This window comes from Eubalaena glacialis, chromosome 1, assembly GCF_028564815.1.
Source record: "Eubalaena glacialis isolate mEubGla1 chromosome 1, mEubGla1.1.hap2.+ XY, whole genome shotgun sequence".
Taxonomy (NCBI): Eukaryota; Metazoa; Chordata; class Mammalia; order Artiodactyla; family Balaenidae; genus Eubalaena; species Eubalaena glacialis.
Window position 1 is genome coordinate 92231608 of NC_083716.1, and position 23048 is coordinate 92254655.

The window sequence follows — 23048 nt, forward strand, 5'->3', positions numbered from 1 at the left end:
CTCCTCCGGCCCCTCCCACCACAGCGCGCCAGAGGGGGCGCTCTCCGCCTGCCTGGCCGGCCAGGCGGCCAGAAGGCGGCCCTGGAAGGCAGCCGCATCCCAGCCGCTCCCGGGGTGGCTGGCCTGAACCCAGACTCCGCCTCAGGCCCGGGTGCCGGCCGTGCGGCCCGCGAGCCCCTTGACCTGCACCTGGCCGCCCCCACCAGCGCCCAGCCCCGGCGCAGCCACCTATCTGCCGGTGTGTCTCTCCACAGCTCCCTCCGGAAAAAGCCCCCCCTCCGCCGTTTCGCCACGGCCGGGGGCGGGAGCGGGGGCGGGGGCCGGGGCCGGTGCTCCGGGCCGGCCGGCCACAAGGCGCCGGGTCCTGTGCTCGGCGGGTGGCGTGGGGGCAAGGGTGGCCTTGCTGGGGCTAAGGGGCCGTGCCGACTCAATGGTGGCTCCCAGTGGGTTAAGGGCCGACTGCCGTCGGGCAGGAGGGCCGGCCCGGGCTGCGGCTGGGCTGCGCCTAGCGCCGCGTGGGCGGGCAGAGGGGAGGCCCAAGGGACCGCGGGCCCCGGGCCCTGAAGCCTCCGGGGCCACGTCCCTGTGAGCGACGTGCGGGATCTGGGGCGGGGCGCCAAGCGCCGAACGGTTTGGTGGGTCCCGCCCGCCCTGGGCTGGGAGGTCGCCGAACCCTCCGCCACCCCCCTGGTACCCGAGGCCGCCGTTGCCCTGCCTGGGCGGGCGGCGGGGCCCTGCCGGGGCGGGCTGGCCGCCGGGCTGGCGGGGAGGCGCAAGCGCCAGCGAAGCTGGGCCTCAAGAGGCACTCCGCGGGCCCCTCTTAACGTCTACGGCCATACCACCCTGAACGCGCCCGATCTCGTCTGATCTCGGAAGCTAAGCAGGGTCGGGCCTGGTTAGTACTTGGATGGGAGACCGCCTGGGAATACCGGGTGCTGTAGGCTTTTTGCCTCCCGCTCCGCCTTCTCCTTTAGTCGCCCGCCGCCTCCGCCCCCCGCCCCGGCCCCCGCCGGGCAGCGCTGCAGGCCCCACCTCCTCCGGCCCCTCCCACCACAGCGCGCCAGAGGGGGCGCTCCGCGCCGGCCTGGCCGGCCAGGCGGCCAGAAGGCGGCCCTGGAAGGCAGCCGCCACCCCAGCCGCTCCCGTGGTGGCTGGCCCGGACCCAGACTCCGCCGCAGGCCGGGGTGCCGTCCGTGCGGCCCACGAAGCCCTCGACCTGCACTTGGCCGCCCCCACCGGAGCCCAGCCGCGCCGCAGCCCCCTGTCTCCCCGTGTGTCTCTCCACAGCTCCCTCCGGAAAAAGCCCACCCTTTGCCACTTCGCCACGGCCGAGAGTGGGAGCGGGGTCGTGGGCTGGGACCGGTTCGCTGGGCTGGCTAGACACCAGGCGCCGGGAACTTTGCTCGGCAGTTGGCGTGGGGGCAAGGGTGGCGTTGCTGTGTCTAAGGGGCCGTGCCGGCTCAATGGTGGCTCCCAGTGGCTTCGGGCCAACTGCCGTTGGGCAGGCGGGCCGGCCAGGCCGTGGCTGGGCTGCGCCTAGCACTGTGTGGATTGACAGGGTGGGGAATGCACAAGGGACCGAGGGCCACAGGCCCTTAAGCCTCCGGGGCCAAGTCCTGTGAGCGTTGAGCGGCTCTGGGGCGGAGGGCCAAGCGCCTACAGGCCTGGAGGGTCCCGCCTGACCTGAGCTGCGAAGTCGCCCACAACTCCACCACCCCCGGGCCCTCGAGGCCTCCTGTCGCTTGCCTGGGCGGACGGCAGGGCCGCGCCGGAGAGGGTTGGCTGCCGGGCTGGCGGTAAGTCGCCAGCACCAGCGAAGCTAAGCCTCAAGAGGCACACCGTGGCCCCCGCTGCATTCTACGGCCACACCTCCCTGAACGCACCACACCTCGTCTGATCTCGGAAGCTAATCAGGGTCTGGCCTGTTTCGTACCTGGATGGGAGACCACATGGGAATACCGAGTGCTGTAGGCTTTTTTGCCTCCCGCTCCGCCTTGACATTTAGTGGCCCGCGGCCGAGGCCGCCTCCGCCCCCGCTGAGCACCGCTGCAGGCCTCACCTCCTCACGTCCCTCCCAACACAGCGCGCCGGAGGGATCGCTCCCCGCCGAGCTGGCTGGACATGCGGCCAGAATGCGGCCCTGGAAGGCAGCCGCCACCCCAGCCACTCCCGTGGTGGCTGGCCCGGACCCAGACTCCGCCGCAGGCCGGGGTGCCGTCCGTGCGGCCCGCGAGGCCCTCGACCTGCACTTGGCCGCCCCCACCGGAGCCCAGCCGCGCCGCAGCCCCCTGTCTGCCCGTGTGTCTCTCCACAGCTCCCTCCGGAAAAAGCCCCCCCCTCCGCCGTTTCGCCACGACCGGGGGCGGGAGCGGGGGCGGGGGCCGGGGCCGCTTCTCCGGGCCTGCCGGCCACCAGGGCCGGGGTCCTGTGCTCGGCGGGCGGCGTGGGGGCAAGGGGGGGCCTTGCTGGGGCTAAGGGGCCGTGCCCACTCCATGGTGGCTCCCAGTGGCTTCGGGCCAGCTGCTGCCCGGCCGGAGGGCCGGCCCGGCCGTGGCCGGGCTGCGCCTAACTCCGCGTGGGCGGGCAGGGGGGGATGCCCAAGGGACCGCGGCCGCCGGGCCCTGAAGCCTCCGGGGCCGCGTCCCTGTGAGCGTCGAGCGGGATCTGCGGCGGGGCGCCAAGCGCCGACGGGCCTGGAGCGTCCCGCCCGCCCTGGGCTGCGAGGTGGCCCACCACTCCGCCACCCCCGGGTCCCCGAGGCCTCCTGTCGCCTGCCTGGGCGGGCGGCAGGGCCCTGCCGGAGAGGGCTGGCCGCCGGCATGGCGGTAAGGCGCAGGCGCCAGCGAAGCTGGGCCTCAAGAGGCACCGCGCGGGCCCCTCCTGCGTCTACGGCCATACCACCCTGAACGCGCCCGATCTCGTCTGATCTCGGAAGCTAAGCAGGGTCGGGCCTGGTTAGTACTTGGATGGGAGACCGCCTGGGAATACCGGGTGCTGTAGGCTTTTTGCCTCCCGCTCCGCCTTCTCCTTTAGTCGCCCGCCGCCTCCGCCCCCGCCCCCGCCCCCGCCCCCGCCGGGCACCGCTGCAGGCCCCACCTCCTCCGGCCCCTCCCACCACAGCGCGCCAGAGGGGGCGCTCTCCGCCTGCCTGGCCGGCCAGGCGGCCAGAAGGCGGCCCTGGAAGGCAGCCGCATCCCAGCCGCTCCCGGGGTGGCTGGCCTGAACCCAGACTCCGCCTCAGGCCCGGGTGCCGGCCGTGCGGCCCGCGAGCCCCTTGACCTGCACCTGGCCGCCCCCACCAGCGCCCAGCCCCGGCGCAGCCACCTATCTGCCGGTGTGTCTCTCCACAGCTCCCTCCGGAAAAAGCCCCCCCTCCGCCGTTTCGCCACGGCCGGGGGCGGGAGCGGGGGCGGGGGCCGGGGCCGGTGCTCCGGGCCGGCCGGCCACAAGGCGCCGGGTCCTGTGCTCGGCGGGTGGCGTGGGGGCAAGGGTGGCCTTGCTGGGGCTAAGGGGCCGTGCCGACTCAATGGTGGCTCCCAGTGGGTTAAGGGCCGACTGCCGTCGGGCAGGAGGGCCGGCCCGGGCTGCGGCTGGGCTGCGCCTAGCGCCGCGTGGGCGGGCAGAGGGGAGGCCCAAGGGACCGCGGGCCCCGGGCCCTGAAGCCTCCGGGGCCACGTCCCTGTGAGCGACGTGCGGGATCTGGGGCGGGGCGCCAAGCGCCGAACGGTTTGGTGGGTCCCGCCCGCCCTGGGCTGGGAGGTCGCCGAACCCTCCGCCACCCCCCTGGTACCCGAGGCCGCCGTTGCCCTGCCTGGGCGGGCGGCGGGGCCCTGCCGGGGCGGGCTGGCCGCCGGGCTGGCGGGGAGGCGCAAGCGCCAGCGAAGCTGGGCCTCAAGAGGCACTCCGCGGGCCCCTTTTAACGTCTACGGCCATACCACCCTGAACGCGCCCGATCTCGTCTGATCTCGGAAGCTAAGCAGGGTCGGGCCTGGTTAGTACTTGGATGGGAGACCGCCTGGGAATACCGGGTGCTGTAGGCTTTTTGCCTCCCGCTCCGCCTTCTCCTTTAGTCGCCCGCGGCCTAGGCCGAGGCCGAGGCCAAGGCCGAGGCCGCTGCCTCCGCCCCCGCCCCCGCCCCCGCCGGGCAGCGCTGCAGGCCCCACCTCCTCCGGCCCCTCCCACCACAGCGCGCCAGAGGGGGCGCTCCGCGCCGGCCTGGCCGGCCAGGCGGCCAGAAGGCGGCCCTGGAAGGCAGCCGCCACCCCAGCCGCTCCCGTGGTGGCTGGCCCGGACCCAGACTCCGCCGCAGGCCGGGGTGCCGTCCGTGCGGCCCGCGAGGCCCTCGACCTGCACTTGGCCGCCCCCACCGGAGCCCAGCCGCGCCGCAGCCCCCTGTCTGCCCGTGTGTCTCTCCACAGCTCCCTCCGGAAAAAGCCCCCCCCTCCGCCGTTTCGCCACGGCCGGGGGCGGGAGCGGGGGCGGGGGCCGGGGCCGCTTCTCCGGGCCTGCCGGCCACCAGGGCCGGGGTCCTGTGCTCGGCGGGCGGCGTGGGGGCAAGGGGGGGCCTTGCTGGGGCTAAGGGGCCGTGCCCACTCCATGGTGGCTCCCAGTGGCTTCGGGCCAGCTGCTGCCCGGCCGGAGGGCCGGCCCGGCCGTGGCCGGGCTGCGCCTAACTCCGCGTGGGCGGGCAGGGGGGGATGCCCAAGGGACCGCGGCCGACGGGCCCTGAAGCCTCCGGGGCCGCGTCCCTGTGAGCGTCGAGCGGGATCTGCGGCGGGGCGCCAAGCGCCGACGGGCCTGGAGCGTCCCGCCCGCCCTGGGCTGCGAGGTGGCCCACCACTCCGCCACCCCCGGGTCCCCGAGGCCTCCTGTCGCCTGCCTGGGCGGGCGGCAGGGCCCTGCCGGAGAGGGCTGGCCGCCGGCATGGCGGTAAGGCGCAGGCGCCAGCGAAGCTGGGCCTCAAGAGGTACCGCGCGGGCCCCTCCTGCGTCTACGGCCATACCACCCTGAACGCGCCCGATCTCGTCTGATCTCGGAAGCTAAGCAGGGTCGGGCCTGGTTAGTACTTGGATGGGAGACCGCCTGGGAATACCGGGTGCTGTAGGCTTTTTGCCTCCCGCTCCGCCTTCTCCTTTAGTCGCCCGCCGCCTCCGCCCCCGCCCCGGCCCCCGCCGGGCAGCGCTGCAGGCCCCACCTCCTCCGGCCCCTCCCACCACAGCGCGCCAGAGGGGGCGCTCCGCGCCGGCCTGGCCGGCCAGGCGGCCAGAAGGCGGCCCTGGAAGGCAGCCGCCACCCCAGCCGCTCCCGTGGTTGCTGGCCCGGACCCAGACTCCGCCGCAGGCCGGGGTGCCGTCCGTGCGGCCCACGAAGCCCTCGACCTGCACTTGGCTGCCCCCACCGGAGCCCAGCCGCGCCGCAGCCCCCTGTCTGCCCGTGTGTCTCTCCACAGCTCCCTCCGGAAAAAGCCCACCCTTTGCCACTTCGCCACGGCCGAGAGTGGGAGCGGGGTCGTGGGCTGGGACCGGTTCGCTGGGCTGGCTAGACACCAGGCGCCGGGAACTTTGCTCGGCAGTTGGCGTGGGGGCAAGGGTGGCGTTGCTGTGTCTAAGGGGCCGTGCCGGCTCAATGGTGGCTCCCAGTGGCTTCGGGCCAACTGCCGTTGGGCAGGCGGGCCGGCCAGGCCGTGGCTGGGCTGCGCCTAGCACTGTGTGGATTGACAGGGTGGGGAATGCACAAGGGACCAAGGGCCACAGGCCCTTAAGTCTCCGGGGCCAAGTCCTGTGAGCGTTGAGCGGCTCTGGGGCGGAGGGCCAAGCGCCTACAGGCCTGGAGGGTCCCGCCTGACCTGAGCTGCGAAGTCGCCCACAACTCCACCACCCCCGGGCCCTCGAGGCCTCCTGTCGCTTGCCTGGGCGGACGGCAGGGCCGCGCCGGAGAGGGTTGGCTGCCGGGCTGGCGGTAAGTCACCAGCACCAGCGAAGCTAAGCCTCAAGAGGCACACCGTGGCCCCCGCTGCATTCTACGGCCACACCTCCCTGAACGCACCACACCTCGTCTGATCTCGGAAGCTAATCAGGGTCTGGCCTGTTTCGTACCTGGATGGGAGACCACATGGGAATACCGAGTGCTGTAGGCTTTTTTGCCTCCCGCTCCGCCTTGACATTTAGTGGCCCGCGGCCGAGGCCGCCTCCGCCCCGCTGAGCACCGCTGCAGGCCTCACCTCCTCACGTCCCTCCCAACACAGCGCGCCGGAGGGATCGCTCCCCGCCGAGCTGGCTGGACATGCGGCCAGAATGCGGCCCTGGAAGGCAGCCGCCACCCCAGCCGCTCCCGTGGTGGCTGGCCCGGACCCAGACTCCGCCGCAGGCCGGGGTACCGTCCGTGCGGCCCACGAAGCCCTCGACCTGCACTTGGCCGCCCCCACCGGAGCCCAGCCGCGCCGCAGCCCCCTGTCTGCCCGTGTGTCTCTCCACAGCTCCCTCCGGAAAAAGCCCGCCCTCCGCCGTTTCGCCACGGCCGGGGGCGGGAGCGGGGGCGGGGGCCGGGGCCGCTTCTCCGGGCCTGCCGTCCACCAGGGCCGGGGTCCTGTGCTCGGCGGGCGGCGTGGGGGCAAGGGGGGGCCTTGCTGGGGCTAAGGGGCCGTGCCCACTCCATGGTGGCTCCCAGTGGCTTCGGGCCAGCTGCTGCCCGGCCGGAGGGCCGGCCCGGCCGTGGCCGGGCTGCGCCTAACTCCGCGTGGGCGGGCAGGGGGGGATGCCCAAGGGACCGCGGCCGCCGGGCCCTGAAGCCTCCGGGGCCGCGTCCCTGTGAGCGTCGAGCGGGATCTGCGGCGGGGTGCCAAGCGCCGACGGGCCTGGAGCGTCCCGCCCGCCCTGGGCTGCGAGGTGGCCCACCACTCCGCCACCCCCGGGTCCCCGAGGCCTCCTGTCGCCTGCCTGGGCGGGCGGCAGGGCCCTGCCGGAGAGGGCTGGCCGCCGGCATGGCGGTAAGGCGCAGGCGCCAGCGAAGCTGGGCCTCAAGAGGCACCGCGCGGGCCCCTCCTGCGTCTACGGCCATACCACCCTGAACGCGCCCGATCTCGTCTGATCTCGGAAGCTAAGCAGGGTCGGGCCTGGTTAGTACTTGGATGGGAGACCGCCTGGGAATACCGGGTGCTGTAGGCTTTTTGCCTCCCGCTCCGCCTTCTCCTTTAGTCGCCCGCCGCCTCCGCCCCCGCCCCCGCCCCCGCCCCCGCCGGGCACCGCTGCAGGCCCCACCTCCTCCGGCCCCTCCCACCACAGCGCGCCAGAGGGGGCGCTCTCCGCCTGCCTGGCCGGCCAGGCGGCCAGAAGGCGGCCCTGGAAGGCAGCCGCATCCCAGCCGCTCCCGGGGTGGCTGGCCTGAACCCAGACTCCGCCTCAGGCCCGGGTGCCGGCCGTGCGGCCCGCGAGCCCCTTGACCTGCACCTGGCCGCCCCCACCAGCGCCCAGCCCCGGCGCAGCCACCTATCTGCCGGTGTGTCTCTCCACAGCTCCCTCCGGAAAAAGCCCCCCCTCCGCCGTTTCGCCACGGCCGGGGGCGGGAGCGGGGGCGGGGGCCGGGGCCGGTGCTCCGGGCCGGCCGGCCACAAGGCGCCGGGTCCTGTGCTCGGCGGGTGGCGTGGGGGCAAGGGTGGCCTTGCTGGGGCTAAGGGGCCGTGCCGACTCAATGGTGGCTCCCAGTGGGTTAAGGGCCGACTGCCGTCGGGCAGGAGGGCCGGCCCGGGCTGCGGCTGGGCTGCGCCTAGCGCCGCGTGGGCGGGCAGAGGGGAGGCCCAAGGGACCGCGGGCCCCGGGCCCTGAAGCCTCCGGGGCCACGTCCCTGTGAGCGACGTGCGGGATCTGGGGCGGGGCGCCAAGCGCCGAACGGTTTGGTGGGTCCCGCCCGCCCTGGGCTGGGAGGTCGCCGAACCCTCCGCCACCCCCCTGGTACCCGAGGCCGCCGTTGCCCTGCCTGGGCGGGCGGCGGGGCCCTGCCGGGGCGGGCTGGCCGCCGGGCTGGCGGGGAGGCGCAAGCGCCAGCGAAGCTGGGCCTCAAGAGGCACTCCGCGGGCCCCTCTTAACGTCTACGGCCATACCACCCTGAACGCGCCCGATCTCGTCTGATCTCGGAAGCTAAGCAGGGTCGGGCCTGGTTAGTACTTGGATGGGAGACCGCCTGGGAATACCGGGTGCTGTAGGCTTTTTGCCTCCCGCTCCGCCTTCTCCTTTAGTCGCCCGCCGCCTCCGCCCCCCGCCCCGGCCCCCGCCGGGCAGCGCTGCAGGCCCCACCTCCTCCGGCCCCTCCCACCACAGCGCGCCAGAGGGGGCGCTCCGCGCCGGCCTGGCCGGCCAGGCGGCCAGAAGGCGGCCCTGGAAGGCAGCCGCCACCCCAGCCGCTCCCGTGGTGGCTGGCCCGGACCCAGACTCCGCCGCAGGCCGGGGTGCCGTCCGTGCGGCCCACGAAGCCCTCGACCTGCACTTGGCCGCCCCCACCGGAGCCCAGCCGCGCCGCAGCCCCCTGTCTCCCCGTGTGTCTCTCCACAGCTCCCTCCGGAAAAAGCCCACCCTTTGCCACTTCGCCACGGCCGAGAGTGGGAGCGGGGTCGTGGGCTGGGACCGGTTCGCTGGGCTGGCTAGACACCAGGCGCCGGGAACTTTGCTCGGCAGTTGGCGTGGGGGCAAGGGTGGCGTTGCTGTGTCTAAGGGGCCGTGCCGGCTCAATGGTGGCTCCCAGTGGCTTCGGGCCAACTGCCGTTGGGCAGGCGGGCCGGCCAGGCCGTGGCTGGGCTGCGCCTAGCACTGTGTGGATTGACAGGGTGGGGAATGCACAAGGGACCGAGGGCCACAGGCCCTTAAGCCTCCGGGGCCAAGTCCTGTGAGCGTTGAGCGGCTCTGGGGCGGAGGGCCAAGCGCCTACAGGCCTGGAGGGTCCCGCCTGACCTGAGCTGCGAAGTCGCCCACAACTCCACCACCCCCGGGCCCTCGAGGCCTCCTGTCGCTTGCCTGGGCGGACGGCAGGGCCGCGCCGGAGAGGGTTGGCTGCCGGGCTGGCGGTAAGTCGCCAGCACCAGCGAAGCTAAGCCTCAAGAGGCACACCGTGGCCCCCGCTGCATTCTACGGCCACACCTCCCTGAACGCACCACACCTCGTCTGATCTCGGAAGCTAATCAGGGTCTGGCCTGTTTCGTACCTGGATGGGAGACCACATGGGAATACCGAGTGCTGTAGGCTTTTTTGCCTCCCGCTCCGCCTTGACATTTAGTGGCCCGCGGCCGAGGCCGCCTCCGCCCCCGCTGAGCACCGCTGCAGGCCTCACCTCCTCACGTCCCTCCCAACACAGCGCGCCGGAGGGATCGCTCCCCGCCGAGCTGGCTGGACATGCGGCCAGAATGCGGCCCTGGAAGGCAGCCGCCACCCCAGCCACTCCCGTGGTGGCTGGCCCGGACCCAGACTCCGCCGCAGGCCGGGGTGCCGTCCGTGCGGCCCGCGAGGCCCTCGACCTGCACTTGGCCGCCCCCACCGGAGCCCAGCCGCGCCGCAGCCCCCTGTCTGCCCGTGTGTCTCTCCACAGCTCCCTCCGGAAAAAGCCCCCCCCTCCGCCGTTTCGCCACGACCGGGGGCGGGAGCGGGGGCGGGGGCCGGGGCCGCTTCTCCGGGCCTGCCGGCCACCAGGGCCGGGGTCCTGTGCTCGGCGGGCGGCGTGGGGGCAAGGGGGGGCCTTGCTGGGGCTAAGGGGCCGTGCCCACTCCATGGTGGCTCCCAGTGGCTTCGGGCCAGCTGCTGCCCGGCCGGAGGGCCGGCCCGGCCGTGGCCGGGCTGCGCCTAACTCCGCGTGGGCGGGCAGGGGGGGATGCCCAAGGGACCGCGGCCGCCGGGCCCTGAAGCCTCCGGGGCCGCGTCCCTGTGAGCGTCGAGCGGGATCTGCGGCGGGGCGCCAAGCGCCGACGGGCCTGGAGCGTCCCGCCCGCCCTGGGCTGCGAGGTGGCCCACCACTCCGCCACCCCCGGGTCCCCGAGGCCTCCTGTCGCCTGCCTGGGCGGGCGGCAGGGCCCTGCCGGAGAGGGCTGGCCGCCGGCATGGCGGTAAGGCGCAGGCGCCAGCGAAGCTGGGCCTCAAGAGGCACCGCGCGGGCCCCTCCTGCGTCTACGGCCATACCACCCTGAACGCGCCCGATCTCGTCTGATCTCGGAAGCTAAGCAGGGTCGGGCCTGGTTAGTACTTGGATGGGAGACCGCCTGGGAATACCGGGTGCTGTAGGCTTTTTGCCTCCCGCTCCGCCTTCTCCTTTAGTCGCCCGCCGCCTCCGCCCCCGCCCCCGCCCCCGCCCCCGCCGGGCACCGCTGCAGGCCCCACCTCCTCCGGCCCCTCCCACCACAGCGCGCCAGAGGGGGCGCTCTCCGCCTGCCTGGCCGGCCAGGCGGCCAGAAGGCGGCCCTGGAAGGCAGCCGCATCCCAGCCGCTCCCGGGGTGGCTGGCCTGAACCCAGACTCCGCCTCAGGCCCGGGTGCCGGCCGTGCGGCCCGCGAGCCCCTTGACCTGCACCTGGCCGCCCCCACCAGCGCCCAGCCCCGGCGCAGCCACCTATCTGCCGGTGTGTCTCTCCACAGCTCCCTCCGGAAAAAGCCCCCCCTCCGCCGTTTCGCCACGGCCGGGGGCGGGAGCGGGGGCGGGGGCCGGGGCCGGTGCTCCGGGCCGGCCGGCCACAAGGCGCCGGGTCCTGTGCTCGGCGGGTGGCGTGGGGGCAAGGGTGGCCTTGCTGGGGCTAAGGGGCCGTGCCGACTCAATGGTGGCTCCCAGTGGGTTAAGGGCCGACTGCCGTCGGGCAGGAGGGCCGGCCCGGGCTGCGGCTGGGCTGCGCCTAGCGCCGCGTGGGCGGGCAGAGGGGAGGCCCAAGGGACCGCGGGCCCCGGGCCCTGAAGCCTCCGGGGCCACGTCCCTGTGAGCGACGTGCGGGATCTGGGGCGGGGCGCCAAGCGCCGAACGGTTTGGTGGGTCCCGCCCGCCCTGGGCTGGGAGGTCGCCGAACCCTCCGCCACCCCCCTGGTACCCGAGGCCGCCGTTGCCCTGCCTGGGCGGGCGGCGGGGCCCTGCCGGGGCGGGCTGGCCGCCGGGCTGGCGGGGAGGCGCAAGCGCCAGCGAAGCTGGGCCTCAAGAGGCACTCCGCGGGCCCCTTTTAACGTCTACGGCCATACCACCCTGAACGCGCCCGATCTCGTCTGATCTCGGAAGCTAAGCAGGGTCGGGCCTGGTTAGTACTTGGATGGGAGACCGCCTGGGAATACCGGGTGCTGTAGGCTTTTTGCCTCCCGCTCCGCCTTCTCCTTTAGTCGCCCGCGGCCTAGGCCGAGGCCGAGGCCAAGGCCGAGGCCGCTGCCTCCGCCCCCGCCCCCGCCCCCGCCGGGCAGCGCTGCAGGCCCCACCTCCTCCGGCCCCTCCCACCACAGCGCGCCAGAGGGGGCGCTCCGCGCCGGCCTGGCCGGCCAGGCGGCCAGAAGGCGGCCCTGGAAGGCAGCCGCCACCCCAGCCGCTCCCGTGGTGGCTGGCCCGGACCCAGACTCCGCCGCAGGCCGGGGTGCCGTCCGTGCGGCCCACGAAGCCCTCGACCTGCACTTGGCCGCCCCCACCGGAGCCCAGCCGCGCCGCAGCCCCCTGTCTGCCCGTGTGTCTCTCCACAGCTCCCTCCGGAAAAAGCCCACCCTTTGCCACTTCGCCACGGCCGAGAGTGGGAGCGGGGTCGTGGGCTGGGACCGGTTCGCTGGGCTGGCTAGACACCAGGCGCCGGGAACTTTGCTCGGCAGTTGGCGTGGGGGCAAGGGTGGCGTTGCTGTGTCTAAGGGGCCGTGCCGGCTCAATGGTGGCTCCCAGTGGCTTCGGGCCAACTGCCGTTGGGCAGGCGGGCCGGCCAGGCCGTGGCTGGGCTGCGCCTAGCACTGTGTGGATTGACAGGGTGGGGAATGCACAAGGGACCGAGGGCCACAGGCCCTTAAGCCTCCGGGGCCAAGTCCTGTGAGCGTTGAGCGGCTCTGGGGCGGAGGGCCAAGCGCCTACAGGCCTGGAGGGTCCCGCCTGACCTGAGCTGCGAAGTCGCCCACAACTCCACCACCCCCGGGCCCTCGAGGCCTCCTGTCGCTTGCCTGGGCGGACGGCAGGGCCGCGCTGGAGAGGGTTGGCTGCCGGGCTGGCGGTAAGTCGCCAGCACCAGCGAAGCTAAGCCTCAAGAGGCACACCGTGGCCCCCGCTGCATTCTACGGCCACACCTCCCTGAACGCACCACACCTCGTCTGATCTCGGAAGCTAATCAGGGTCTGGCCTGTTTCGTACCTGGATGGGAGACCACATGGGAATACCGAGTGCTGTAGGCTTTTTTGCCTCCCGCTCCACCTTGACATTTAGTGGCCCGCGGCCGAGGCCGCCTCCGCCCCCGCTGAGCACCGCTGCAGGCCTCACCTCCTCACGTCCTTCCCAACACAGCGCGCCGGAGGGATCGCTCCCCGCCGAGCTGGCTGGACATGCGGCCAGAATGCGGCCCTGGAAGGCAGCCGCCACCCCAGCCGCTCCCGTGGTGGCTGGCCCGGACCCAGACTCCGCCGCAGGCCGGGGTGCCGTCCGTGCGGCCCGCGAGGCCCTCGACCTGCACTTGGCCGCCCCCACCGGAGCCCAGCCGCGCCGCAGCCCCCTGTCTGCCCGTGTGTCTCTCCACAGCTCCCTCCGGAAAAAGCCCCCCCTCCGCCGTTTCGCCACGGCCGGGGGCGGGAGCGGGGGCGGGGGCCGGGGCCGCTTCTCCGGGCCTGCCGGCCACCAGGGCCGGGGTCCTGTGCTCGGCGGGCGGCGTGGGGGCAAGGGGGGGCCTTGCTGGGGCTAAGGGGCCGTGCCCACTCCATGGTGGCTCCCAGTGGCTTCGGGCCAGCTGCTGCCCGGCCGGAGGGCCGGCCCGGCCGTGGCCGGGCTGCGCCTAACTCCGCGTGGGCGGGCAGGGGGGGATGCCCAAGGGACCGCGGCCGCCGGGCCCTGAAGCCTCCGGGGCCGCGTCCCTGTGAGCGTCGAGCGGGATCTGCGGCGGGGCGCCAAGCGCCGACGGGCCTGGTGCGTCCCGCCCGCCCTGGGCTGCGAGGTGGCCCACCACTCCGCCACCCCCGGGTCCCCGAGGCCTCCTGTCGCCTGCCTGGGCGGGCGGCAGGGCCCTGCCGGAGAGGGCTGGCCGCCGGCATGGCGGTAAGGCGCAGGCGCCAGCGAAGCTGGGCCTCAAGAGGCACCGCGCGGGCCCCTCCTGCGTCTACGGCCATACCACCCTGAACGCGCCCGATCTCGTCTGATCTCGGAAGCTAAGCAGGGTCGGGCCTGGTTAGTACTTGGATGGGAGACCGCCTGGGAATACCGGGTGCTGTAGGCTTTTTGCCTCCCGCTCCGCCTTCTCCTTTAGTCGCCCGCCGCCTCCGCCCCCGCCCCCGCCCCCGCCCCCGCCGGGCACCGCTGCAGGCCCCACCTCCTCCGGCCCCTCCCACCACAGCGCGCCAGAGGGGGCGCTCTCCGCCTGCCTGGCCGGCCAGGCGGCCAGAAGGCGGCCCTGGAAGGCAGCCGCATCCCAGCCGCTCCCGGGGTGGCTGGCCTGAACCCAGACTCCGCCTCAGGCCCGGGTGCCGGCCGTGCGGCCCGCGAGCCCCTTGACCTGCACCTGGCCGCCCCCACCAGCGCCCAGCCCCGGCGCAGCCACCTATCTGCCGGTGTGTCTCTCCACAGCTCCCTCCGGAAAAAGCCCCCCCTCCGCCGTTTCGCCACGGCCGGGGGCGGGAGCGGGGGCGGGGGCCGGGGCCGGTGCTCCGGGCCGGCCGGCCACAAGGCGCCGGGTCCTGTGCTCGGCGGGTGGCGTGGGGGCAAGGGTGGCCTTGCTGGGGCTAAGGGGCCGTGCCGACTCAATGGTGGCTCCCAGTGGGTTAAGGGCCGACTGCCGTCGGGCAGGAGGGCCGGCCCGGGCTGCGGCTGGGCTGCGCCTAGCGCCGCGTGGGCGGGCAGAGGGGAGGCCCAAGGGACCGCGGGCCCCGGGCCCTGAAGCCTCCGGGGCCACGTCCCTGTGAGCGACGTGCGGGATCTGGGGCGGGGCGCCAAGCGCCGAACGGTTTGGTGGGTCCCGCCCGCCCTGGGCTGGGAGGTCGCCGAACCCTCCGCCACCCCCCTGGTACCCGAGGCCGCCGTTGCCCTGCCTGGGCGGGCGGCGGGGCCCTGCCGGGGCGGGCTGGCCGCCGGGCTGGCGGGGAGGCGCAAGCGCCAGCGAAGCTGGGCCTCAAGAGGCACTCCGCGGGCCCCTCTTAACGTCTACGGCCATACCACCCTGAACGCGCCCGATCTCGTCTGATCTCGGAAGCTAAGCAGGGTCGGGCCTGGTTAGTACTTGGATGGGAGACCGCCTGGGAATACCGGGTGCTGTAGGCTTTTTGCCTCCCGCTCCACCTTCTCCTTTAGTCGCCCGCGGCCTAGGCCGAGGCCGAGGCCGAGGCCGCTGCCTCCGCCCCCGCCCCCGCCCCCGCCGGGCAGCGCTGCAGGCCCCACCTCCTCCGGCCCCTCCCACCACAGCGCGCCAGAGGGGGCGCTCCGCGCCGGCCTGGCCGGCCAGGCGGCCAGAAGGCGGCCCTGGAAGGCAGCCGCCACCCCAGCCGCTCCCGTGGTGGCTGGCCCGGACCCAGACTCCGCCGCAGGCCGGGGTGCCATCCGTGCGGCCCACGAAGCCCTCGACCTGCACTTGGCCGCCCCCACCGGAGCCCAGCCGCGCCGCAGCCCCCTGTCTGCCCGTGTGTCTCTCCACAGCTCCCTCCGGAAAAAGCCCACCCTTTGCCACTTCGCCACGGCCGAGAGTGGGAGCGGGGTCGTGGGCTGGGACCGGTTCGCTGGGCTGGCTAGACACCAGGCGCCAGGAACTTTGCTCGGCAGTTGGCGTGGGGGCAAGGGTGGCGTTGCTGTGTCTAAGGGGCCGTGCCGGCTCAATGGTGGCTCCCAGTGGCTTCGGGCCAACTGCCGTTGGGCAGGCGGGCCGGCCAGGCCGTGGCTGGGCTGCGCCTAGCACTGTGTGGATTGACAGGGTGGGGAATGCACAAGGGACCGAGGGCCACAGGCCCTTAAGCCTCCGGGGCCAAGTCCTGTGAGCGTTGAGCGGCTCTGGGGCGGAGGGCCAAGCGCCTACAGGCCTGGAGGGTCCCGCCTGACCTGAGCTGCGAAGTCGCCCACAACTCCACCACCCCCGGGCCCTCGAGGCCTCCTGTCGCTTGCCTGGGCGGACGGCAGGGCCGCGCCGGAGAGGGTTGGCTGCCGGGCTGGCGGTAAGTCGCCAGCACCAGCGAAGCTAAGCCTCAAGAGGCACACCGTGGCCCCCGCTGCATTCTACGGCCACACCTCCCTGAACGCACCACACCTCGTCTGATCTCGGAAGCTAATCAGGGTCTGGCCTGTTTCGTACCTGGATGGGAGACCACATGGGAATACCGAGTGCTGTAGGCTTTTTTGCCTCCCGCTCCGCCTTGACATTTAGTGGCCCGCGGCCGAGGCCGCCTCCGCCCCCGCTGAGCACCGCTGCAGGCCTCACCTCCTCACGTCCCTCCCAACACAGCGCGCCGGAGGGATCGCTCCCCACCGAGCTGGCTGGACATGCGGCCAGAATGCGGCCCTGGAAGGCAGCCGCCACCCCAGCCGCTCCCGTGGTGGCTGGCCCGGACCCAGACTCCGCCGCAGGCCGGGGTGCCGTCCGTGCGGCCCACGAAGCCCTCGACCTGCACTTGGCCGCCCCCACCGGAGCCCAGCCGCGCCGCAGCCCCCTGTCTGCCCGTGTGTCTCTCCACAGCTCCCTCCGGAAAAAGCCCACCCTTTGCCACTTCGCCACGGCCGAGAGTGGGAGCGGGGTCGTGGGCTGGGACCGGTTCGCTGGGCTGGCTAGACACCAGGCGCCGGGAACTTTGCTCGGCAGTTGGCGTGGGGGCAAGGGTGGCGTTGCTGTGTCTAAGGGGCCGTGCCGGCTCAATGGTGGCTCCCAGTGGCTTCGGGCCAACTGCCGTTGGGCAGGCGGGCCGGCCAGGCCGTGGCTGGGCTGCGCCTAGCACTGTGTGGATTGACAGGGTGGGGAATGCACAAGGGACCGAGGGCCACAGGCCCTTAAGCCTCCGGGGCCATGTCCTGTGAGCGTTGAGCGGCTCTGGGGCGGAGGGCCAAGCGCCTACAGGCCTGGAGGGTCCCGCCTGACCTGAGCTGCGAAGTCGCCCACAACTCCACCACCCCCGGGCCCTCGAGGCCTCCTGTCGCTTGCCTGGGCGGACGGCAGGGCCGCGCCGGAGAGGGTTGGCTGCCGGGCTGGCGGTAAGTCGCCAGCACCAGCGAAGCTAAGCCTCAAGAGGCACACCGTGGCCCCCGCTGCATTCTACGGCCACACCTCCCTGAACGCACCACACCTCGTCTGATCTCGGAAGCTAATCAGGGTCTGGCCTGTTTCGTACCTGGATGGGAGACCACATGGGAATACCGAGTGCTGTAGGCTTTTTTGCCTCCCGCTCCGCCTTGACATTTAGTGGCCCGCGGCCGAGGCCGCCTCCGCCCCCGCTGAGCACCGCTGCAGGCCTCACCTCCTCACGTCCCTCCCAACACAGCGCGCCGGAGGGATCGCTCCCCACCGAGCTGGCTGGACATGCGGCCAGAATGCGGCCCTGGAAGGCAGCCGCCACCCCAGCCGCTCCCGTGGTGGCTGGCCCGGACCCAGACTCCGCCGCAGGCCGGGGTGCCGTCCGTGCGGCCCACGAAGCCCTCGACCTGCACTTGGCCGCCCCCACCGGAGCCCAGCCGCGCCGCAGCCCCCTGTCTGCCCGTGTGTCTCTCCACAGCTCCCTCCGGAAAAAGCCCACCCTTTGCCACTTCGCCACGGCCGAGAGTGGGAGCGGGGTCGTGGGCTGGGACCGGTTCGCTGGGCTGGCTAGACACCAGGCGCCGGGAACTTTGCTCGGCAGTTGGCGTGGGGGCAAGGGTGGCGTTGCTGTGTCTAAGGGGCCGTGCCGGCTCAATGGTGGCTCCCAGTGGCTTCGGGCCAACTGCCGTTGGGCAGGCGGGCCGGCCAGGCCGTGGCTGGGCTGCGCCTAGCACTGTGTGGATTGACAGGGTGGGGAATGCACAAGGGACCGAGGGCCACAGGCCCTTAAGCCTCCGGGGCCATGTCCTGTGAGCGTTGAGCGGCTCTGGGGCGGAGGGCCAAGCGCCTACAGGCCTGGAGGGTCCCGCCTGACCTGAGCTGCGAAGTCGCCCACAACTCCACCACCCCCGGGCCCTCGAGGCCTCCTGTCGCTTGCCTGGGCGGACGGCAGGGCCGCGCCGGAGAGGGTTGGCTGCCGGGCTGGCGGTAAGTCGCCAGCACCAGCGAAGCTAAGCCTCAAGAGGCACACCGTGGCCCCCGCTGCATTCTACGGCCACACCTCCCTGAACGCACCACACCTCGTCTGATCTCGGAAGCTAATCAGGGTCTGGCCTGTTTCGTACCTGGATGGGAGACCACATGGGAATACCGAGTGCTGTAGGCTTTTTTGCCTCCCGCTCCGCCTTGACATTTAGTGGCCCGCGGCCGAGGCCGCCTCCGCCCCCGCTGAGCACCGCTGCAGGCCTCACCTCCTCACGTCCTTCCCAACACAGCGCGCCGGAGGGATCGCTCCCCGCCGAGCTGGCTGGACATGCGGCCAGAATGCGGCCCTGGAAGGCAGCCGCCACCCCAGCCGCTCCCGTGGTGGCTGGCCCGGACCCAGACTCCGCCGCAGGCCGGGGTGCCGTCCGTGCGGCCCGCGAGGCCCTCGACCTGCACTTGGCCGCCCCCACCGGAGCCCAGCCGCGCCGCAGCCCCCTGTCTGCCCGTGTGTCTCTCCACAGCTCCCTCCGGAAAAAGCCCCCCCTCCGCCGTTTCGCCACGGCCGGGGGCGGGAGCGGGGGCGGGGGCCGGGGCCGCTTCTCCGGGCCTGCCGGCCACCAGGGCCGGGGTCCTGTGCTCGGCGGGCGGCGTGGGGGCAAGGGGGGGCCTTGCTGGGGCTAAGGGGCCGTGCCCACTCCATGGTGGCTCCCAGTGGCTTCGGGCCAGCTGCTGCCCGGCCGGAGGGCCGGCCCGGCCGTGGCCGGGCTGCGCCTAACTCCGCGTGGGCGGGCAGGGGGGGATGCCCAAGGGACCGCGGCCGCCGGGCCCTGAAGCCTCCGGGGCCGCGTCCCTGTGAGCGTCGAGCGGGATCTGCGGCGGGGCGCCAAGCGCCGACGGGCCTGGTGCGTCCCGCCCGCCCTGGGCTGCGAGGTGGCCCACCACTCCGCCACCCCCGGGTCCCCGAGGCCTCCTGTCGCCTGCCTGGGCGGGCGGCAGGGCCCTGCCGGAGAGGGCTGGCCGCCGGCATGGCGGTAAGGCGCAGGCGCCAGCGAAGCTGGGCCTCAAGAGGCACCGCGCGGGCCCCTCCTGCGTCTACGGCCATACCACCCTGAACGCGCCCGATCTCGTCTGATCTCGGAAGCTAAGCAGGGTCGGGCCTGGTTAGTACTTGGATGGGAGACCGCCTGGGAATACCGGGTGCTGTAGGCTTTTTGCCTCCCGCTCCGCCTTCTCCTTTAGTCGCCCGCCGCCTCCGCCCCCGCCCCCGCCCCCGCCCCCGCCGGGCACCGCTGCAGGCCCCACCTCCTCCGGCCCCTCCCACCACAGCGCGCCAGAGGGGGCGCTCTCCGCCTGCCTGGCCGGCCAGGCGGCCAGAAGGCGGCCCTGGAAGGCAGCCGCATCCCAGCCGCTCCCGGGGTGGCTGGCCTGAACCCAGACTCCGCCTCAGGCCCGGGTGCCGGCCGTGCGGCCCGCGAGCCCCTTGACCTGCACCTGGCCGCCCCCACCAGCGCCCAGCCCCGGCGCAGCCACCTATCTGCCGGTGTGTCTCTCCACAGCTCCCTCCGGAAAAAGCCCCCCCTCCGCCGTTTCGCCACGGCCGGGGGCGGGAGCGGGGGCGGGGGCCGGGGCCGGTGCTCCGGGCCGGCCGGCCACAAGGCGCCGGGTCCTGTGCTCGGCGGGTGGCGTGGGGGCAAGGGTGGCCTTGCTGGGGCTAAGGGGCCGTGCCGACTCAATGGTGGCTCCCAGTGGGTTAAGGGCCGACTGCCGTCGGGCAGGAGGGCCGGCCCGGGCTGCGGCTGGGCTGCGCCTAGCGCCGCGTGGGCGGGCAGAGGGGAGGCCCAAGGGACCGCGGGCCCCGGGCCCTGAAGCCTCCGGGGCCACGTCCCTGTGAGCGACGTGCGGGATCTGGGGCGGGGCGCCAAGCGCCGAACGGTTTGGTGGGTCCCGCCCGCCCTGGGCTGGGAGGTCGCCGAACCCTCCGCCACCCCCCTGGTACCCGAGGCCGCCGTTGCCCTGCCTGGGCGGGCGGCGGGGCCCTGCCGGGGCGGGCTGGCCGCCGGGCTGGCGGGGAGGCGCAAGCGCCAGCGAAGCTGGGCCTCAAGAGGCACTCCGCGGGCCCCTCTTAACGTCTACGGCCATACCACCCTGAACGCGCCCGATCTCGTCTGATCTCGGAAGCTAAGCAGGGTCGGGCCTGGTTAGTACTTGGATGGGAGACCGCCTGGGAATACCGGGTGCTGTAGGCTTTTTGCCTCCCGCTCCACCTTCTCCTTTAGTCGCCCGCGGCCTAGGCCGAGGCCGAGGCCGAGGCCGCTGCCTCCGCCCCCGCCCCCGCCCCCGCCGGGCAGCGCTGCAGGCCCCACCTCCTCCGGCCCCTCCCACCACAGCGCGCCAGAGGGGGCGCTCCGCGCCGGCCTGGCCGGCCAGGCGGCCAGAAGGCGGCCCTGGAAGGCAGCCGCCACCCCAGCCGCTCCCGTGGTGGCTGGCCCGGACCCAGACTCCGCCGCAGGCCGGGGTGCCATCCGTGCGGCCCACGAAGCCCTCGACCTGCACTTGGCCGCCCCCACCGGAGCCCAGCCGCGCCGCAGCCCCCTGTCTGCCCGTGTGTCTCTCCACAGCTCCCTCCGGAAAAAGCCCACCCTTTGCCACTTCGCCACGGCCGAGAGTGGGAGCGGGGTCGTGGGCTGGGACCGGTTCGCTGGGCTGGCTAGACACCAGGCGCCAGGAACTTTGCTCGGCAGTTGGCGTGGGGGCAAGGGTGGCGTTGCTGTGTCTAAGGGGCCGTGCCGGCTCAATGGTGGCTCCCAGTGGCTTCGGGCCAACTGCCGTTGGGCAGGCGGGCCGGCCAGGCCGTGGCTGGGCTGCGCCTAGCACTGTGTGGATTGACAGGGTGGGGAATGCACAAGGGACCGAGGGCCACAGGCCCTTAAGCCTCCGGGGCCAAGTCCTGTGAGCGTTGAGCGGCTCTGGGGCGGAGGGCCAAGCGCCTACAGGCCTGGAGGGTCCCGCCTGACCTGAGCTGCGAAGTCGCCCACAACTCCACCACCCCCGGGCCCTCGAGGCCTCCTGTCGCTTGCCTGGGCGGACGGCAGGGCCGCGCCGGAGAGGGTTGGCTGCCGGGCTGGCGGTGAGTCGCCAGCACCAGCGAAGCTAAGCCTCAAGAGGCACACCGTGGCCCCCGCTGCATTCTACGGCCACACCTCCCTGAACGCACCACACCTCGTCTGATCTCGGAAGCTAATCAGGGTCTGGCCTGTTTCGTACCTGGATGGGAGACCACATGGGAATACCGAGTGCTGTAGGCTTTTTTGCCTCCCGCTCCGCCTTGACATTTAGTGGCCCGCGGCCGAGGCCGCCTCCGCCCCGCTGAGCACCGCTGCAGGCCTCACCTCCTCACGTCCCTCCCAACACAGCGCGCCGGAGGGATCGCTCCCCGCCGAGCTGGCTGGACATGCGGCCAGAATGCGGCCCTGGAAGGCAGCCGCCACCCCAGCCGCTCCCGTGGTGGCTGGCCCGGACCCAGACTCCGCCGCAGGCCGGGGTACCGTCCGTGCGGCCCACGAAGCCCTCGACCTGCACTTGGCCGCCCCCACCGGAGCCCAGCCGCGCCGCAGCCCCCTGTCTGCCCGTGTGTCTCTCCACAGCTCCCTCCGGAAAAAGCCCGCCCTCCGCCGTTTCGCCACGGCCGGGGGCGGGAGCGGGGGCGGGGGCCGGGGCCGCTTCTCCGGGCCTGCCGTCCACCAGGGCCGGGGTCCTGTGCTCGGCGGGCGGCGTGGGGGCAAGGGGGGGCCTTGCTGGGGCTAAGGGGCCGTGCCCACTCCATGGTGGCTCCCAGTGGCTTCGGGCCAGCTGCTGCCCGGCCGGAGGGCCGGCCCGGCCGTGGCCGGGCTGCGCCTAACTCCGCGTGGGCGGGCAGGGGGGGATGCCCAAGGGACCGCGGCCGCCGGGCCCTGAAGCCTCCGGGGCCGCGTCCCTGTGAGCGTCGAGCGGGATCTGCGGCGGGGTGCCAAGCGCCGACGGGCCTGGAGCGTCCCGCCCGCCCTGGGCTGCGAGGTGGCCCACCACTCCGCCACCCCCGGGTCCCCGAGGCCTCCTGTCGCCTGCCTGGGCGGGCGGCAGGGCCCTGCCGGAGAGGGCTGGCCGCCGGCATGGCGGTAAGGCGCAGGCGCCAGCGAAGCTGGGCCTCAAGAGGCACCGCGCGGGCCCCTCCTGCGTCTACGGCCATACCACCCTGAACGCGCCCGATCTCGTCTGATCTCGGAAGCTAAGCAGGGTCGGGCCTGGTTAGTACTTGGATGGGAGACCGCCTGGGAATACCGGGTGCTGTAGGCTTTTTGCCTCCCGCTCCGCCTTCTCCTTTAGTCGCCCGCCGCCTCCGCCCCCGCCCCCGCCCCCGCCCCCGCCGGGCACCGCTGCAGGCCCCACCTCCTCCGGCCCCTCCCACCACAGCGCGCCAGAGGGGGCGCTCTCCGCCTGCCTGGCCGGCCAGGCGGCCAGAAGGCGGCCCTGGAAGGCAGCCGCATCCCAGCCGCTCCCGGGGTGGCTGGCCTGAACCCAGACTCCGCCTCAGGCCCGGGTGCCGGCCGTGCGGCCCGCGAGCCCCTTGACCTGCACCTGGCCGCCCCCACCAGCGCCCAGCCCCGGCGCAGCCACCTATCTGCCGGTGTGTCTCTCCACAGCTCCCTCCGGAAAAAGCCCCCCCTCCGCCGTTTCGCCACGGCCGGGGGCGGGAGCGGGGGCGGGGGCCGGGGCCGGTGCTCCGGGCCGGCCGGCCACAAGGCGCCGGGTCCTGTGCTCGGCGGGTGGCGTGGGGGCAAGGGTGGCCTTGCTGGGGCTAAGGGGCCGTGCCGACTCAATGGTGGCTCCCAGTGGGTTAAGGGCCGACTGCCGTCGGGCAGGAGGGCCGGCCCGGGCTGCGGCTGGGCTGCGCCTAGCGCCGCGTGGGCGGGCAGAGGGGAGGCCCAAGGGACCGCGGGCCCCGGGCCCTGAAGCCTCCGGGGCCACGTCCCTGTGAGCGACGTGCGGGATCTGGGGCGGGGCGCCAAGCGCCGAACGGTTTGGTGGGTCCCGCCCGCCCTGGGCTGGGAGGTCGCCGAACCCTCCGCCACCCCCCTGGTACCCGAGGCCGCCGTTGCCCTGCCTGGGCGGGCGGCGGGGCCCTGCCGGGGCGGGCTGGCCGCCGGGCTGGCGGGGAGGCGCAAGCGCCAGCGAAGCTGGGCCTCAAGAGGCACTCCGCGGGCCCCTCTTAACGTCTACGGCCATACCACCCTGAACGCGCCCGATCTCGTCTGATCTCGGAAGCTAAGCAGGGTCGGGCCTGGTTAGTACTTGGATGGGAGACCGCCTGGGAATACCGGGTGCTGTAGGCTTTTTGCCTCCCGCTCCGCCTTCTCCTTTAGTCGCCCGCCGCCTCCGCCCCCCGCCCCGGCCCCCGCCGGGCAGCGCTGCAGGCCCCACCTCCTCCGGCCCCTCCCACCACAGCGCGCCAGAGGGGGCGCTCCGCGCCGGCCTGGCCGGCCAGGCGGCCAGAAGGCGGCCCTGGAAGGCAGCCGCCACCCCAGCCGCTCCCGTGGTGGCTGGCCCGGACCCAGACTCCGCCGCAGGCCGGGGTGCCGTCCGTGCGGCCCACGAAGCCCTCGACCTGCACTTGGCCGCCCCCACCGGAGCCCAGCCGCGCCGCAGCCCCCTGT

The 23048-nt window shown here is 74.0% G+C and overlaps 14 non-coding genes and 8 pseudogenes across 14 annotated transcripts; all 22 read left to right on the plus strand.

Annotated features, from left to right (window-relative positions):
- The first annotated feature begins 825 nt into the window (after positions 1-825).
- Positions 826-944, plus strand: LOC133074674 (5S ribosomal RNA). The gene has a single exon (XR_009697214.1). It is a non-coding gene; the product is annotated as a 5S ribosomal RNA (ribosomal RNA).
- A 911-nt stretch (positions 945-1855) lies between these two features.
- Positions 1856-1974, plus strand: LOC133075210 (5S ribosomal RNA; annotated as a pseudogene).
- A 910-nt stretch (positions 1975-2884) lies between these two features.
- Positions 2885-3003, plus strand: LOC133074735 (5S ribosomal RNA). The gene has a single exon (XR_009697219.1). It is a non-coding gene; the product is annotated as a 5S ribosomal RNA (ribosomal RNA).
- Positions 3004-3921: 918 nt separating this feature from the next.
- On the plus strand, positions 3922-4040 carry LOC133074786 (5S ribosomal RNA). Its single transcript, XR_009697235.1, has one exon. It is a non-coding gene; the product is annotated as a 5S ribosomal RNA (ribosomal RNA).
- Positions 4041-4988: 948 nt separating this feature from the next.
- Positions 4989-5107, plus strand: LOC133074842 (5S ribosomal RNA). Its single transcript, XR_009697254.1, has one exon. It is a non-coding gene; the product is annotated as a 5S ribosomal RNA (ribosomal RNA).
- A 910-nt stretch (positions 5108-6017) lies between these two features.
- LOC133075213 (5S ribosomal RNA) lies at positions 6018-6136 on the plus strand (annotated as a pseudogene).
- Positions 6137-7044: 908 nt separating this feature from the next.
- Positions 7045-7163, plus strand: LOC133074930 (5S ribosomal RNA). Its single transcript, XR_009697292.1, has one exon. It is a non-coding gene; the product is annotated as a 5S ribosomal RNA (ribosomal RNA).
- Positions 7164-8081: 918 nt separating this feature from the next.
- Positions 8082-8200, plus strand: LOC133074973 (5S ribosomal RNA). The gene has a single exon (XR_009697306.1). It is a non-coding gene; the product is annotated as a 5S ribosomal RNA (ribosomal RNA).
- A 911-nt stretch (positions 8201-9111) lies between these two features.
- On the plus strand, positions 9112-9230 carry LOC133075224 (5S ribosomal RNA; annotated as a pseudogene).
- Positions 9231-10140: 910 nt separating this feature from the next.
- LOC133075009 (5S ribosomal RNA) lies at positions 10141-10259 on the plus strand. The gene has a single exon (XR_009697317.1). It is a non-coding gene; the product is annotated as a 5S ribosomal RNA (ribosomal RNA).
- Positions 10260-11177: 918 nt separating this feature from the next.
- LOC133075056 (5S ribosomal RNA) lies at positions 11178-11296 on the plus strand. The gene has a single exon (XR_009697323.1). It is a non-coding gene; the product is annotated as a 5S ribosomal RNA (ribosomal RNA).
- A 946-nt stretch (positions 11297-12242) lies between these two features.
- LOC133075227 (5S ribosomal RNA) lies at positions 12243-12361 on the plus strand (annotated as a pseudogene).
- Positions 12362-13270: 909 nt separating this feature from the next.
- LOC133075114 (5S ribosomal RNA) lies at positions 13271-13389 on the plus strand. The gene has a single exon (XR_009697326.1). It is a non-coding gene; the product is annotated as a 5S ribosomal RNA (ribosomal RNA).
- Positions 13390-14307: 918 nt separating this feature from the next.
- LOC133075198 (5S ribosomal RNA) lies at positions 14308-14426 on the plus strand. The gene has a single exon (XR_009697327.1). It is a non-coding gene; the product is annotated as a 5S ribosomal RNA (ribosomal RNA).
- Positions 14427-15366: 940 nt separating this feature from the next.
- Positions 15367-15485, plus strand: LOC133075228 (5S ribosomal RNA; annotated as a pseudogene).
- Positions 15486-16393: 908 nt separating this feature from the next.
- Positions 16394-16512, plus strand: LOC133075229 (5S ribosomal RNA; annotated as a pseudogene).
- Positions 16513-17420: 908 nt separating this feature from the next.
- Positions 17421-17539, plus strand: LOC133075235 (5S ribosomal RNA; annotated as a pseudogene).
- Positions 17540-18448: 909 nt separating this feature from the next.
- LOC133075240 (5S ribosomal RNA) lies at positions 18449-18567 on the plus strand. The gene has a single exon (XR_009697335.1). It is a non-coding gene; the product is annotated as a 5S ribosomal RNA (ribosomal RNA).
- Positions 18568-19485: 918 nt separating this feature from the next.
- On the plus strand, positions 19486-19604 carry LOC133075292 (5S ribosomal RNA). Its single transcript, XR_009697346.1, has one exon. It is a non-coding gene; the product is annotated as a 5S ribosomal RNA (ribosomal RNA).
- A 940-nt stretch (positions 19605-20544) lies between these two features.
- LOC133075246 (5S ribosomal RNA) lies at positions 20545-20663 on the plus strand (annotated as a pseudogene).
- A 908-nt stretch (positions 20664-21571) lies between these two features.
- On the plus strand, positions 21572-21690 carry LOC133075346 (5S ribosomal RNA). The gene has a single exon (XR_009697351.1). It is a non-coding gene; the product is annotated as a 5S ribosomal RNA (ribosomal RNA).
- Positions 21691-22608: 918 nt separating this feature from the next.
- On the plus strand, positions 22609-22727 carry LOC133075396 (5S ribosomal RNA). Its single transcript, XR_009697356.1, has one exon. It is a non-coding gene; the product is annotated as a 5S ribosomal RNA (ribosomal RNA).
- Positions 22728-23048: the final 321 nt, after the last annotated feature.